The sequence below is a fragment of the Brachycentrus maculatus genome, unplaced genomic scaffold, assembly GCF_059751285.1.
Source record: "Brachycentrus maculatus isolate JH-2025_06_01 unplaced genomic scaffold, ASM5975128v1 h1tg001585l, whole genome shotgun sequence".
In the NCBI taxonomy this organism is placed as follows: Eukaryota; Metazoa; Arthropoda; class Insecta; order Trichoptera; family Brachycentridae; genus Brachycentrus; species Brachycentrus maculatus.
This window is the reverse complement of record NW_028282210.1, coordinates 1-14,774: the sequence shown is the minus strand read 5'-3', so window position 1 is coordinate 14,774 and position 14,774 is coordinate 1. Positions and strand designations below refer to the sequence as shown.

At 48.3% G+C, this 14,774-nt stretch overlaps 1 non-coding gene and 1 pseudogene across 1 annotated transcript; both read left to right on the top strand.

The window, feature by feature from the left end:
* Positions 1–10,823: 10,823 nt before the first annotated feature.
* LOC148298805 (small subunit ribosomal RNA) lies at positions 10,824–12,763 on the top strand. Its single transcript, XR_015839143.1, has one exon. It is a non-coding gene; the product is annotated as a small subunit ribosomal RNA (ribosomal RNA).
* A 357-nt stretch (positions 12,764–13,120) lies between these two features.
* On the top strand, positions 13,121–13,282 carry LOC148298804 (5.8S ribosomal RNA; annotated as a pseudogene).
* The last annotated feature ends 1,492 nt before the right edge of the window (positions 13,283–14,774 follow it).

Genomic DNA, 14,774 nt, shown 5'->3' with positions numbered 1-14,774 from the left:
TCAATAGATAATATTATTAATTGAATAAATCAATTAATCAATATAAGGTTATTAATGAGAAGGGTGAACGGCGGGAGTAGCTAAGATCGGCCCTAAGGTTGCCGAATGCCTCGCCGTCTGACATTAATTCGACCCTCTCGATGGCTCGTCGGGAATGGCCCGGATCGAGCTCGCGACGCGGTCAAGCGGCCGCGCGTACCCCACACTGCGCGGGTACTACGAGTGGGAGTTAATATATAATATTATACGAGGAGTTATTAATACATAATATAACACAAGGAAGGGTGAACGGCGGGAGTAGCTATGATCAGCTTAAGGTTGCCAAATGCCTCGCCGTCTGACATTAATTCGACCCTCTCGATGGCTCGTCGGACAAGGCCCGGATCGAGCTCTGAACGCGGTCAAGCGACGCCGACGCGCGGCAATCGCGAGTACCCTACGCTGCGCGAGTACTACGAGTCGGAGTGTTTGTTCGTTTAGATAATGTATATATATATATATATATATATATATATATATATATATATATATATATATAATATATATATATATATATATATATATATATATATATATATATATATATATATATATATATATATAAAATATTATATAAGGAGGGGTGAACGGCGGGAGTAGCTATGAACGGCTTAATGCCTCGCCGTCTGACATTCGTCGGGGAGTACGAGTGATTGTTTATTCATGTGAGAGATAACAGAGAGTCGGAGTGATGGATTATTTACAATAGATAATATTATTAATTGAATAAATCAATTAATCAATATAAGGTTATTAATGAGAAGGGTGAACGGCGGGAGTAGCTAAGATCGGCCTAAGGTTGCCGAATGCCTCGCCGTCTGACATTAATTCGACCCTCTCGATGGCTCGTCGGGAATGCCCGGATCGAGCTCGCGACGCGGTCAAGCGGCCGCGCGTAACCCACACTGCGCGGGTACTACGAGTGGGAGTTAATATATAATATTATACGAGGAGTTATTAATACATAATATAACACAAGGAAGGGTGAACGGCGGGAGTAGCTATGATCAGCTTAAGGTTGCCAAATGCCTCGCCGTCTGACATTAATTCGACCCTCTCGATGGCTCGTCGGGAATGGCCCGGATCGAGCTCGCGACGCGGTCAAGCGGCCGCGCGTACCCCACACTGCGCGGGTACTACGAGTGGGAGTTAATATATAATATTATACGAGGAGTTATTAATACATAATATAACACAAGGAAGGGTGAACGGCGGGAGTAGCTATGATCAGCTTAAGGTTGCCAAATGCCTCGCCGTCTGACATTAATTCGACCCTCTCGATGGCTCGTCGGGAATGGCCCGGATCGAGCTCGCGACGCGGTCAAGCGGCCGCGCGTACCCCACACTGCGCGGGTACTACGAGTGGGAGTTAATATATAATATTATACGAGGATATTAATACATAATATAACACAAGGAAGGGTGAACGGCGGGAGTAGCTATGATCAGCTTAAGGTTGCCAAATGCCTCGCCGTCTGACAGTAATTCGACCCTCTCGATGGCTCGTCGGGAATGGCCCGGATCGAGCTCGCGACGCGGTCAAGCGGCCGCGCGTACCCCACACTGCGCGGGTACTACGAGTGGGAGTTAATATATAATATTATACGAGGAGTTATTAATATATAATATAACACAAGGAAGGGTGAACGGCGGGAGTAGCTATGATCAGCTTAAGGTTGCCAAATGCCTCGCCGTCTGACATTAATTCGACCCTCTCGATGGCTCGTCGGGAATGGCCCGATCGAGCTCGCGACGCGGTCAAGCGGCCGCGCGTACCCCACACTGCGCGGGTACTACGAGTGGGAGTTAATATATAATATTATACGAGGAGTTATTAATACATAATATAACACAAGGAAGGGTGAACGGCGGGAGTAGCTATGATCAGCTTAAGGTTGCCAAATGCCTCGCCGTCTGACATTAATTCGACCCTCTCGATGGCTCGTCGGACAAGGCCCGGATCGAGCTCGAACGCGGTCAAGCGACGCCGACGCGCGGCAATCGCGAGTACCCTACGCTGCGCGAGTACTACGAGTCGGAGTGTTTGTTCGTTTAGATAATGTATATATATATATATATATATATATATATATATATATATATATATATATATATATATATATATATATATATATATATATATATATATATATATATATATATATATATATATATATTATATATAAAATATTATATAAGGAGGGGTGAACGGCGGGAGTAGCTATGAACGGCTTAATGCCTCGCCGTCTGACATTCGTCGGGGAGTACGAGTGATTGTTTATTCATGTGAGAGATAACAGAGAGTCGGAGTGATGGATTATTTACATAGATAATATTATTAATTGAATAAATTAATTAATCAATATAAGGTTATTAATGAGAAGGTGAACGGCGGGAGTAGCTAAGATCGGCCTAAGGTGCCGAATGCCTCGCCGTCTGACATTAATTCGACCCTCTCGATGGCTCGTCGGGAATGGCCCGGATCGAGCTCGCGACGCGGTCAAGCGGCCGCGCGTACCCCACACTGCGCGGGTACTACGAGTGGGAGTTAATATATAATATTATACGAGGAGTTATTAATACATAATATAACACAAGGAAGGGTGAACGGCGGGAGTAGCTATGATCAGCTTAAGGTTGCCAAATGCCTCGCCGTCTGACATTAATTCGACCCTCTCGATGGCTCGTCGGACAAGGCCCGGATCGAGCTCTGAACGCGGTCAAGCGACGCCGACGCGCGGCAATCGCGAGTACCCTACGCTGCGCGAGTACTACGAGTCGGAGTGTTTGTTCGTTTAGATAATGTATATATATATATATATATATATATATATATATATATATATATATATATATATATATATATATATATATATATATATATATATATATAAAATATTATATAAGGAGGGGTGAACGGCGGGAGTAGCTATGAACGGCTTAATGCCTCGCCGTCTGACATTCGTCGGGGAGTACGAGTGATTGTTTATTCATGTGAGAGATAACAGAGAGTCGGAGTGATGGATTATTTACAATAGATAATATTATTAATTGAATAAATTAATTAATCAATATAAGGTTATTAATGAGAAGGGTGAACGGCGGGAGTAGCTAAGATCGGCCTAAGGTTGCCGAATGCCTCGCCGTCTGACATTAATTCGACCCTCTCGATGGCTCGTCGGGAATGGCCCGGATCGAGCTCTCGACGCGGTCAAGCGGCCGCGCGTACCCCACACTGCGCGGGTACTACGAGTGGGAGTTAATATATAATATTATACGAGGAGTTATTAATACATAATATAACACAAGGAAGGGTGAACGGCGGGAGTAGCTATGAACGGCTTAATGCCTCGCCGTCTGACATTCGTCGGGGAGTACGAGTGATTGTTTATTCATGTGAGAGATAACAGAGAGTCGGAGTGATGGATTATTTACAATAGATAATATTATTAATTGAATAAATCAATTAATCAATATAAGGTTATTAATGAGAAGGGTGAACGGCGGGAGTAGCTAAGATCGGCCTAAGGTTGCCGAATGCCTCGCCGTCTGACATTAATTCGACCCTCTCGATGGCTCGTCGGGAATGGCCCGGATCGAGCTCGCGACGCGGTCAAGCGGCCGCGCGTACCCCACACTGCGCGGGTACTACGAGTGGGAGTTAATATATAATATTATACGAGGAGTTATTAATACATAATATAACACAAGGAAGGGTGAACGGCGGGAGTAGCTATGATCAGCTTAAGGTTGCCAAATGCCTCGCCGTCTGACATTAATTCGACCCTCTCGATGGCTCGTCGGGAATGGCCCGGATCGAGCTCGCGACGCGGTCAAGCGGCCGCGCGTACCCCACACTGCGCGGGTACTACGAGTGGGAGTTAATATATAATATTATACGAGGAGTTATTAATACATAATATAACACAAGGAAGGGTGAACGGCGGGAGTAGCTATGATCAGCTTAAGGTTGCCAAATGCCTCGCCGTCTGACATTAATTCGACCCTCTCGATGGCTCGTCGGACAAGGCCCGGATCGAGCTCTGAACGCGGTCAAGCGACGCCGACGCGCGGCAATCGCGAGTACCCTACGCTGCGCGAGTACTACGAGTCGGAGTGTTTGTTCGTTTAGATAATGTATATATATATATATATATATATATATATATATATATATATATATATATATATATATATATATATATATATATATATATATATATATATATATATATAAAATATTATATAAGGAGGGGTGAACGGCGGGAGTAGCTATGAACGGCTTAATGCCTCGCCGTCTGACATTCGTCGGGGAGTACGAGTGATTGTTTATTCATGTGAGAGATAACAGAGAGTCGGAGTGATGGATTATTTACAATAGATAATATTATTAATTGAATAAATCAATTAATCAATATAAGGTTATTAATGAGAAGGGTGAACGGCGGGAGTAGCTAAGATCGGCCTAAGGTTGCCGAATGCCTCGCCGTCTGACATTAATTCGACCCTCTCGATGGCTCGTCGGGAATGGCCCGGATCGAGCTCGCGACGCGGTCAAGCGGCCGCGCGTACCCCACACTGCGCGGGTACTACGAGTGGGAGTTAATATATAATATTATACGAGGAGTTATTAATACATAATATAACACAAGGAAGGGTGAACGGCGGGAGTAGCTATGATCAGCTTAAGGTTGCCAAATGCCTCGCCGTCTGACATTAATTCGACCCTCTCGATGGCTCGTCGGGAATGGCCCGGATCGAGCTCGCGACGCGGTCAAGCGGCCGCGCGTACCCCACACTGCGCGGGTACTACGAGTGGGAGTTAATATATAATATTATACGAGGAGTTATTAATACATAATATAACACAAGGAAGGGTGAACGGCGGGAGTAGCTATGATCAGCTTAAGGTTGCCAAATGCCTCGCCGTCTGACATTAATTCGACCCTCTCGATGGCTCGTCGGGAATGGCCCGGATCGAGCTCGCGACGCGGTCAAGCGGCCGCGCGTACCCCACACTGCGCGGGTACTACGAGTGGGAGTTAATATATAATATTATACGAGGATATTAATACATAATATAACACAAGGAAGGGTGAACGGCGGGAGTAGCTATGATCAGCTTAAGGTTGCCAAATGCCTCGCCGTCTGACATTAATTCGACCCTCTCGATGGCTCGTCGGGAATGGCCCGGATCGAGCTCGCGACGCGGTCAAGCGGCCGCGCGTACCCCACACTGCGCGGGTACTACGAGTGGGAGTTAATATATAATATTATACGAGGAGTTATTAATATATAATATAACACAAGGAAGGGTGAACGGCGGGAGTAGCTATGATCAGCTTAAGGTTGCCAAATGCCTCGCCGTCTGACATTAATTCGACCCTCTCGATGGCTCGTCGGGAATGGCCCGGATCGAGCTCGCGACGCGGTCAAGCGGCCGCGCGTACCCCACACTGCGCGGGTACTACGAGTGGGAGTTAATATATAATATTATACGAGGAGTTATTAATACATAATATAACACAAGGAAGGGTGAACGGCGGGAGTAGCTATGATCAGCTTAAGGTTGCCAAATGCCTCGCCGTCTGACATTAATTCGACCCTCTCGATGGCTCGTCGGACAAGGCCCGGATCGAGCTCTGAACGCGGTCAAGCGACGCCGACGCGCGGCAATCGCGAGTACCCTACGCTGCGCGAGTACTACGAGTCGGAGTGTTTGTTCGTTTAGATAATGTATATATATATATATATATATATATATATATATATATATATATATATATATATATATATATATATATATATATATATATATATATATATATATATATATAAAATATTATATAAGGAGGGGTGAACGGCGGGAGTAGCTATGAACGGCTTAATGCCTCGCCGTCTGACATTCGTCGGGGAGTACGAGTGATTGTTTATTCATGTGAGAGATAACAGAGAGTCGGAGTGATGGATTATTTACAATAGATAATATTATTAATTGAATAAATCAATTAATCAATATAAGGTTATTAATGAGAAGGGTGAACGGCGGGAGTAGCTAAGATCGGCCTAAGGTTGCCGAATGCCTCGCCGTCTGACATTAATTCGACCCTCTCGATGGCTCGTCGGGAATGGCCCGGATCGAGCTCGCGACGCGGTCAAGCGGCCGCGCGTACCCCACACTGCGCGGGTACTACGAGTGGGAGTTAATATATAATATTATACGAGGAGTTATTAATACATAATATAACACAAGGAAGGGTGAACGGCGGGAGTAGCTATGATCAGCTTAAGGTTGCCAAATGCCTCGCCGTCTGACATTAATTCGACCCTCTCGATGGCTCGTCGGGAATGGCCCGGATCGAGCTCGCGACGCGGTCAAGCGGCCGCGCGTACCCCACACTGCGCGGGTACTACGAGTGGGAGTTAATATATAATATTATACGAGGAGTTATTAATACATAATATAACACAAGGAAGGGTGAACGGCGGGAGTAGCTATGATCAGCTTAAGGTTGCCAAATGCCTCGCCGTCTGACATTAATTCGACCCTCTCGATGGCTCGTCGGGAATGGCCCGGATCGAGCTCGCGACGCGGTCAAGCGGCCGCGCGTACCCCACACTGCGCGGGTACTACGAGTGGGAGTTAATATATAATATTATACGAGGATATTAATACATAATATAACACAAGGAAGGGTGAACGGCGGGAGTAGCTATGATCAGCTTAAGGTTGCCAAATGCCTCGCCGTCTGACATTAATTCGACCCTCTCGATGGCTCGTCGGGAATGGCCCGGATCGAGCTCGCGACGCGGTCAAGCGGCCGCGCGTACCCCACACTGCGCGGGTACTACGAGTGGGAGTTAATATATAATATTATACGAGGATATTAATACATAATATAACACAAGGAAGGGTGAACGGCGGGAGTAGCTATGATCAGCTTAAGGTTGCCAAATGCCTCGCCGTCTGACATTAATTCGACCCTCTCGATGGCTCGTCGGGAATGGCCCGGATCGAGCTCGCGACGCGGTCAAGCGGCCGCGCGTACCCCACACTGCGCGGGTACTACGAGTGGGAGTTAATATATAATATTATACGAGGAGTTATTAATATATAATATAACACAAGGAAGGGTGAACGGCGGGAGTAGCTATGATCAGCTTAAGGTTGCCAAATGCCTCGCCGTCTGACATTAATTCGACCCTCTCGATGGCTCGTCGGGAATGGCCCGGATCGAGCTCGCGACGCGGTCAAGCGGCCGCGCGTACCCCACACTGCGCGGGTACTACGAGTGGGAGTTAATATATAATATTATACGAGGAGTTATTAATACATAATATAACACAAGGAAGGGTGAACGGCGGGAGTAGCTATGATCAGCTTAAGGTTGCCAAATGCCTCGCCGTCTGACATTAATTCGACCCTCTCGATGGCTCGTCGGGAATGGCCCGGATCGAGCTCGCGACGCGGTCAAGCGGCCGCGCGTACCCCACACTGCGCGGGTACTACGAGTGGGAGTTAATATATAATATTATACGAGGAGTTATTAATACATAATATAACACAAGGAAGGGTGAACGGCGGGAGTAGCTATGATCAGCTTAAGGTTGCCAAATGCCTCGCCGTCTGACATTAATTCGACCCTCTCGATGGCTCGTCGGACAAGGCCCGGATCGAGCTCTGAACGCGGTCAAGCGACGCCGACGCGCGGCAATCGCGAGTACCCTACGCTGCGCGAGTACTACGAGTCGGAGTGTTTGTTCGTTTAGATAATGTATATATATATATATATATATATATATATATATATATATATATATATATATATATATATATATATATATATATATATATATATATATATATATATATATATATATAAAATATTATATAAGGAGGGGTGAACGGCGGGAGTAGCTATGAACGGCTTAATGCCTCGCCGTCTGACATTCGTCGGGGAGTACGAGTGATTGTTTATTCATGTGAGAGATAACAGAGAGTCGGAGTGATGGATTATTTACAATAGATAATATTATTAATTGAATAAATCAATTAATCAATATAAGGTTATTAATGAGAAGGGTGAACGGCGGGAGTAGCTAAGATCGGCCTAAGGTTGCCGAATGCCTCGCCGTCTGACATTAATTCGACCCTCTCGATGGCTCGTCGGGAATGGCCCGGATCGAGCTCGCGACGCGGTCAAGCGGCCGCGCGTACCCCACACTGCGCGGGTACTACGAGTGGGAGTTAATATATAATATTATACGAGGAGTTATTAATACATAATATAACACAAGGAAGGGTGAACGGCGGGAGTAGCTATGATCAGCTTAAGGTTGCCAAATGCCTCGCCGTCTGACATTAATTCGACCCTCTCGATGGCTCGTCGGACAAGGCCCGGATCGAGCTCTGAACGCGGTCAAGCGACGCCGACGCGCGGCAATCGCGAGTACCCTACGCTGCGCGAGTACTACGAGTCGGAGTGTTTGTTCGTTTAGATAATGTATATATATATATATATATATATATATATATATATATATATATATATATATATATATATATATATATATATATATAAAATATTATATAAGGAGGGGTGAACGGCGGGAGTAGCTATGAACGGCTTAATGCCTCGCCGTCTGACATTCGTCGGGGAGTACGAGTGATTGTTTATTCATGTGAGAGATAACAGAGAGTCGGAGTGATGGATTATTTACAATAGATAATATTATTAATTGAATAAATTAATTAATCAATATAAGGTTATTAATGAGAAGGGTGAACCGCGGGAGTAGCTATGATCGGCCTAAGGTTGCCAAATGCCTCGCCGTCTGACATTAATTCGACCCTCTCGATGGCTCGTCGGGAATGGCCCGGATCGAGCTCGTGACGCGGTCAAGCGGCCGCGCGTACCCCACACTGCGCGGGTACTACGAGTGGGAGTTAATATATAATATTATACGAGGAGTTATTAATACATAATATAACACAAGGAAGGGTGAACGGCGGGAGTAGCTATGATCAGCTTAAGGTTGCCAAATGCCTCGCCGTCTGACATTAATTCGACCCTCTCGATGGCTCGTCGGACAAGGCCCGGATCGAGCTCTGAACGCGGTCAAGCGACGCCGACGCGCGGCAATCGCGAATATATATATATATATATTATGATGAAGATGGAGAGGAAGAAGAAGTAGAAGAAAAGTAGTAGAAGAAGAAGAAGAAGAATAATAATAATAATGATAACAAAACTAATAATCATAATAGTTATGATAATACTGATAACAATGATTATAATAATAAGAAGAAGAAGAAGAAGAAGAAGAGGAAGAAGAAGAAGAAGAAGAATAGTTATCATAATAATAGTAGTAATAGTAATAATAATAATAATAATTTCGTAAGATGAAGAAAAAGAAGAAGAAGAAGAACAAGAGCAAGAAGAAGAAGAGGAAGAAGAGGAAGTCGAAGAAGAGGTATAGGACCACGAAGAATAGAAGAAGAAGAAGAAGAAGAAGAAGTAGGAGAAAAGTAGAAGAAGAAGAAGAAGAATAATAATAATAATAATAACAAAACTAATAATCATAATAGTTATGACAATACTGAATAATAAGAGGAAGAAGAAGAAGAAGAAGAAGAAGAAGAAGGAGAAGAAGAAGAAGAAGAGTTATCATAACAATAGTAGTAATAGTTAAAATAATAATAATTTCGTAAGAAGAAGAAAAAGAAGAAGAAGAAGAAGAAGAACAAGAGCAAGAAGAAGAAGAGGAAGAAGAGGAAGTCGAAGAAGAATAGAATAGAATAGAAGAAGAAGACGATTAAGACGAAAAGTAGACGACGAAGAATAGAAGAAGAAGAAGAAGAAGAAGAAGAAGGATGATAATAATAATAATAATAATAATAATAATAATAATAATAATAACAAAACTAATAATCATGATAGTTACGATAATAATGATAACAATGATTATAATGATAAGGAGAAGGAGAAGAAGAAGAAGAGGATGAATACTTTTTAAAAAAATATATATATCTGCGTGTACACGCATCGACGTGTAAAAAATATGTATATATATTCGTAACGTGTATCCGCTATCGAAACGAAAATCGTGTAGAGAGAAGTGAAAAAAATTATGCGCGCCGACCATCTGGACTCGATCACTCGCCGTACCCCGCGCGGGAGTTACGCTAAGCCCGAATCCGCGCACCCGCCTCGGTCTAGTCGCTCTCGGGGCCGGGGCCGGCGAGACCGGGCCGCCGCGGTACTGTATGCGCGTCCGTAGTGGCGCGCTGATTTGCACAGCGTTCGCAAACCGCGGCGGCCCATCTGTCGGTCGCGTCGGCGGTACATTTGCGAAACTCGACGCGGCGTTCGCCTTCTGGCTTCGCCGGCGCCCGTGTCTCATCTCTGGAGTTCCGCGCGAGTAGAACTTGACCAAGAAATGAAAAAGAGTACGGTCGGAGGAGGTAACTCCCCGGCCACACCGTTGCCTCACGGCTCACGGCGTACGCGTTTTACGAATGGGAATTCATAATTTAGGCGACGACGACGCACTCCGTGTGATCGATCCCCGCCTGCTCTCCCCGCTCGGCTCTTCGAGCAAGAGAACCACCGCAGCGGCAAGGCAGAGTAACAACAATACACATGCCCGATAATGAGCAAATTGTTCTTTTATCGACGGAGTGTGAGTGTCACAGAGCGTGGCGCGGCGGGTGACTCCGCCGCGCGCGAACACGCCGTGTCCGAGCAGTGTCTCTCGGTTACGCAGCTAACCCGAAGAACAGCTCCCTGGTTGATCCTGCCAGTAATCATATGCTTGTCTCAAAGACTAAGCCATGCAAGTCTCAGTAAAAGCCGAATTAAGGTGAAACCGCGAATGGCTCAATATATCAGTTTTGGTTCCTTAGATCGTACACGGTTACTTGGATAACTGTGGCAATTCTAGAGCTAATACATGCAAACGAGGTCCTGACCGGCAACGGGAGGGATGCTTTTATTAGATCAAAAACCAATCGGCGGCGGGGTTCGCGCCCCGTCCGTCGCCATTCGAGATGACTCTAGATAACTTTGAGCTGATCGCACGGTCTAGCACCGGCGACGCATCTTTCAAATGTCTGCCTTATCAACTGTCGATGGTAGTTTATGCGACTACCATGGTTGTCACGGGTAACGGGGAATCAGGGTTCGATTCCGGAGAGGGAGCCTGAGAAACGGCTACCACATCCACGGAAGGCAGCAGGCGCGCAAATTACCCACTCCCGGCACGGGGAGGTAGTGACGAAAAATAACGATACGGGACTCGTCCGAGGCCTCGTGATCGGAATGATTACACTTTAAATCCTTTAACGAGGATCCATTGGAGGGCAAGTCTGGTGCCAGCAGCCGCGGTAATTCCAGCTCCAATAGCATATACTAAAGTTGTTGCGGTTAAAAAGCTCGTAGTTGAAATTGTGTCCTGCGGTGTCGGTCTACCGAATGCGGTACGACAGGCACGTCTGCGGGGCTTCTCGCCGGTGCGTCCACCGCCGGTGTGTCGCGGTCGTCCTCACGGTCGGCCGCGCGCCGAGGCGGGCCGTCGCGGCTGTTTACTTTGAACAAATTAGAGTGCTCAAAGCGGGCTAACACTTGCCTGAATATTGTACGCATGGAATAATAGAATAGGACCTCGGTTCTGTTTTGTTGGCTTTCTGATACCAGAGGTAATGATTAATAGGGACAACTGGGGGCATTCGTATTGCGACGTTAGAGGTGAAATTCTTGGATCGTCGCAAGACGGACTAAAGCGAAAGCATTTGCCAAAGGTGTTTTCATTAATCAAGAACGAAAGTTAGAGGTTCGAAGGCGATTAGATACCGCTGTAGTTCTAACCATAAATGATGCCAGCCAGCGATCCGCCGAAGTTTCATAATTTTAACCCGGTGGGCAGCTCCCGGGAAACCAAAGCTTTCGGGCTCCGGGGGGAGTATGGTTGCAAAGCTGAAACTTAAAGGAATTGACGGAAGGGCACCACCAGGAGTGGAGCCTGCGGCTTAATTCGACTCAACACGGGAAAACTCACCAGGCCCGGACACTGGAAGGATTGACGGATTAACAGCTCTTTCTCGATTCGGTGGGTGGTGGTGCATGGCCGCTCTTAGTTGGTGGAGCGATTTGTCAGGTTAATTCCGGTAACGAACGTAACTCTAGCCTATTAAATAGACGTGCAACCGGTATCACGAGGGTCCGCGTGCGCGCGTTCCGCGGCGCTCGCGTCGCGTGCGTGCGTCTCGCGGTCTTCACTACCGGCGTACAATGAAAATCTTCTTAGAGGGACCGGCGGTATATATAGCCGCACGAGATTGAGCAATAGCAGGTCTGTGATGCCCTTAGATGTCCTGGGCCGCACGCGCGCTACACTGAAGGGATCAGCGTGTCCTCCTTGGCCTAACGGCCCGGGTAACCCGATGAAACCCCTTCGTGATAGGGATTGGGGTTTGCAATTCTCCCCCATGAACGAGGAATTCCTAGTAAAAGCGAGTCACCAGCTCGCGTTGATTGCGTCCCTGCCCTTTGTACACACCGCCCGTCGCTACTACCGATGGATGATTTGGTGAGGTCTTCGGACTGGTGCGCGGAAGCTCGTCTCGGGCGTCCGACGCGTCGGAAAGTTTGACCGAATTTGATCATTTAGAGGAAGTAAAAGTCGTAACAAGGTTTCCGTAGGTGAACCTGCGGAAGGATCATTTCCTGTGTAATAATATATTTTGTAATATATATACATACTTGTATGTAAAATACACGAATCACGATGCGCGGCCGAGAGCCCGACATCGCTGCGGCGGAGATCGCCCTAGGGCGCCGCCGCGAACCGCGGACCCGCCGGCGTCGCGGGACGGCTCTCTCGATCCTGACGGGTCGGGGGACCGCGCCCGCGTCCGGTCGCGATTTAGTGATGCGCGTGTGCGTGTGCGCGCGCGCATCACCATTAAGGTTGCTATTTTTTGTTGTTTTGATCTTCTAAGGTCAGTTTGCGCTCGCGCGAACACCCAAAACGCGACGGATAAACAAGTGAACGAATGACAATTTTAAAATTGTACAATTATTACCCTGAACGGCGGATCACTCGGCTCGTGGGTCGATGAAGAACGCAGCTAAATGCGCGTCAGAGTGTGAACTGCAGGACACATGAGCATCGACATTTCGAACGCACATTGCGGTCCGAGCAAGACGTAGTTTGTCCACGGACCACTCCTGTTTGAGGGTCGCGCACGCAATGCGACCAGACTTCGCCGCGGAGTCTCTCACCCTCGTCCGCGAGGGGGGGGGGCCCCGGCGAGCGCGCTGCCGGCGTCGCCCGCGCCGCCCGACCCGCTCCGGCGGTCGGCGCGCGCGCGGGCGTCCGGTCAAATGTGTGACGAATTTCGAGCGCGCGGCCGGGACGCTAACGCGTGTCCGGGGGCTAGCGACGACGCTGTGAAACCGCGATCGATCCTTTTGCGATCTTCGCGGGGCGATCCTCGCGCCCTCGACGCGGTCCCGCCGCCGCGCGCCTCTGTCTGTCTGTATTATTTATATATAATATAAAAATTATCTTTCTGTCGTCGACCTCAAATCAGGAGAGATCACCCGCCGAACTTAAGCATATCAGTAAGCGGAGGAAAAGAAACTAACGAGGATTCCCCGAGTAGCGGCGAGCGAAACGGGAAGAGCCCAGCGCTGAATCCTGCGGCCCAGGCGGGCCGCCGGGAAATGTAGCGTTAGGGAGGAGAGTAATATATACACGCGCGGTCATTAGTCACGGCTGCCTGTCCAAGTTCATCTTGAACGGGGCCCGCTTACCCGCAGAGGGTGCCAGGCCCGTAGCGACGGTAGCCGGCCGCGACGGTCTCTCTCCCCAGAGTCGGGTTGCTTGAGAGTGCAGCCCTAAGTGGGTGGTAAACTCCATCTAAGGCTAAATACTACCACGAGACCGATAGCGAACAAGTACCGTGAGGGAAAGTTGAAAAGAACTTTGAAGAGAGAGTTAAAGAGTACGTGAAACCGTTCAGGGGTAAACCTGTGGAACTCAAACGAGCGAACGGGGAGATTCATCGCGTCTTCCGTCGGGGCCCGCGTCTCGGTGCACACCTTCGCCCTCGGCACTCGTGTCGGGGCGGCGGGTGTCCGGGTGCGCAGCCGGGCCCCCGGAGCGCGTGCACTTCTCCCTCAGTATAACACCGCGACCCGTCGCGCCCCGGTCGAATGCGCCGTGCGGTTGTCCCGTCTCGCTATGCGGGGCGGAGCCGCGGCGTCCACGGCCGGGGCCGGTCGAACATTTGACGAGCGACGGTAGAGAACGAGGATCGCGTCCGCCCCACCTGTGAGGGCGTCCGTCGCGTCACAGCCGCTTCCTTATCGCGGCCCCCGGCGTCTAGTGCGTCGCGGGCGTCGCTTTTCGGTTGCCGGCGGTTAGTGGCGCGCTCTCGGACGGGACGCGTCCCGGTCGGCGGTGGTTTTGTTTTGGGCACTCACAGGACCCGTCTTGAAACACGGACCAAGGAGTCTAGCATGTGCGCGAGTCATTGGGAACGCTGATAAACCCAGAGGCGAAATGAAAGTGAAAGGTCGGCCTCGAGCCGGCCGCAGGGAAGATGCGCGGGCGTCGCCAGACGCCCCGCCGCATTCCCGAGGCGTTTCGAGAAAGCCCCCGTGCGATTATCGAGACGCACTGAGAGCGTACACGCTGGGACCCGAAAGATGGTGAACTATGCCTGGTCA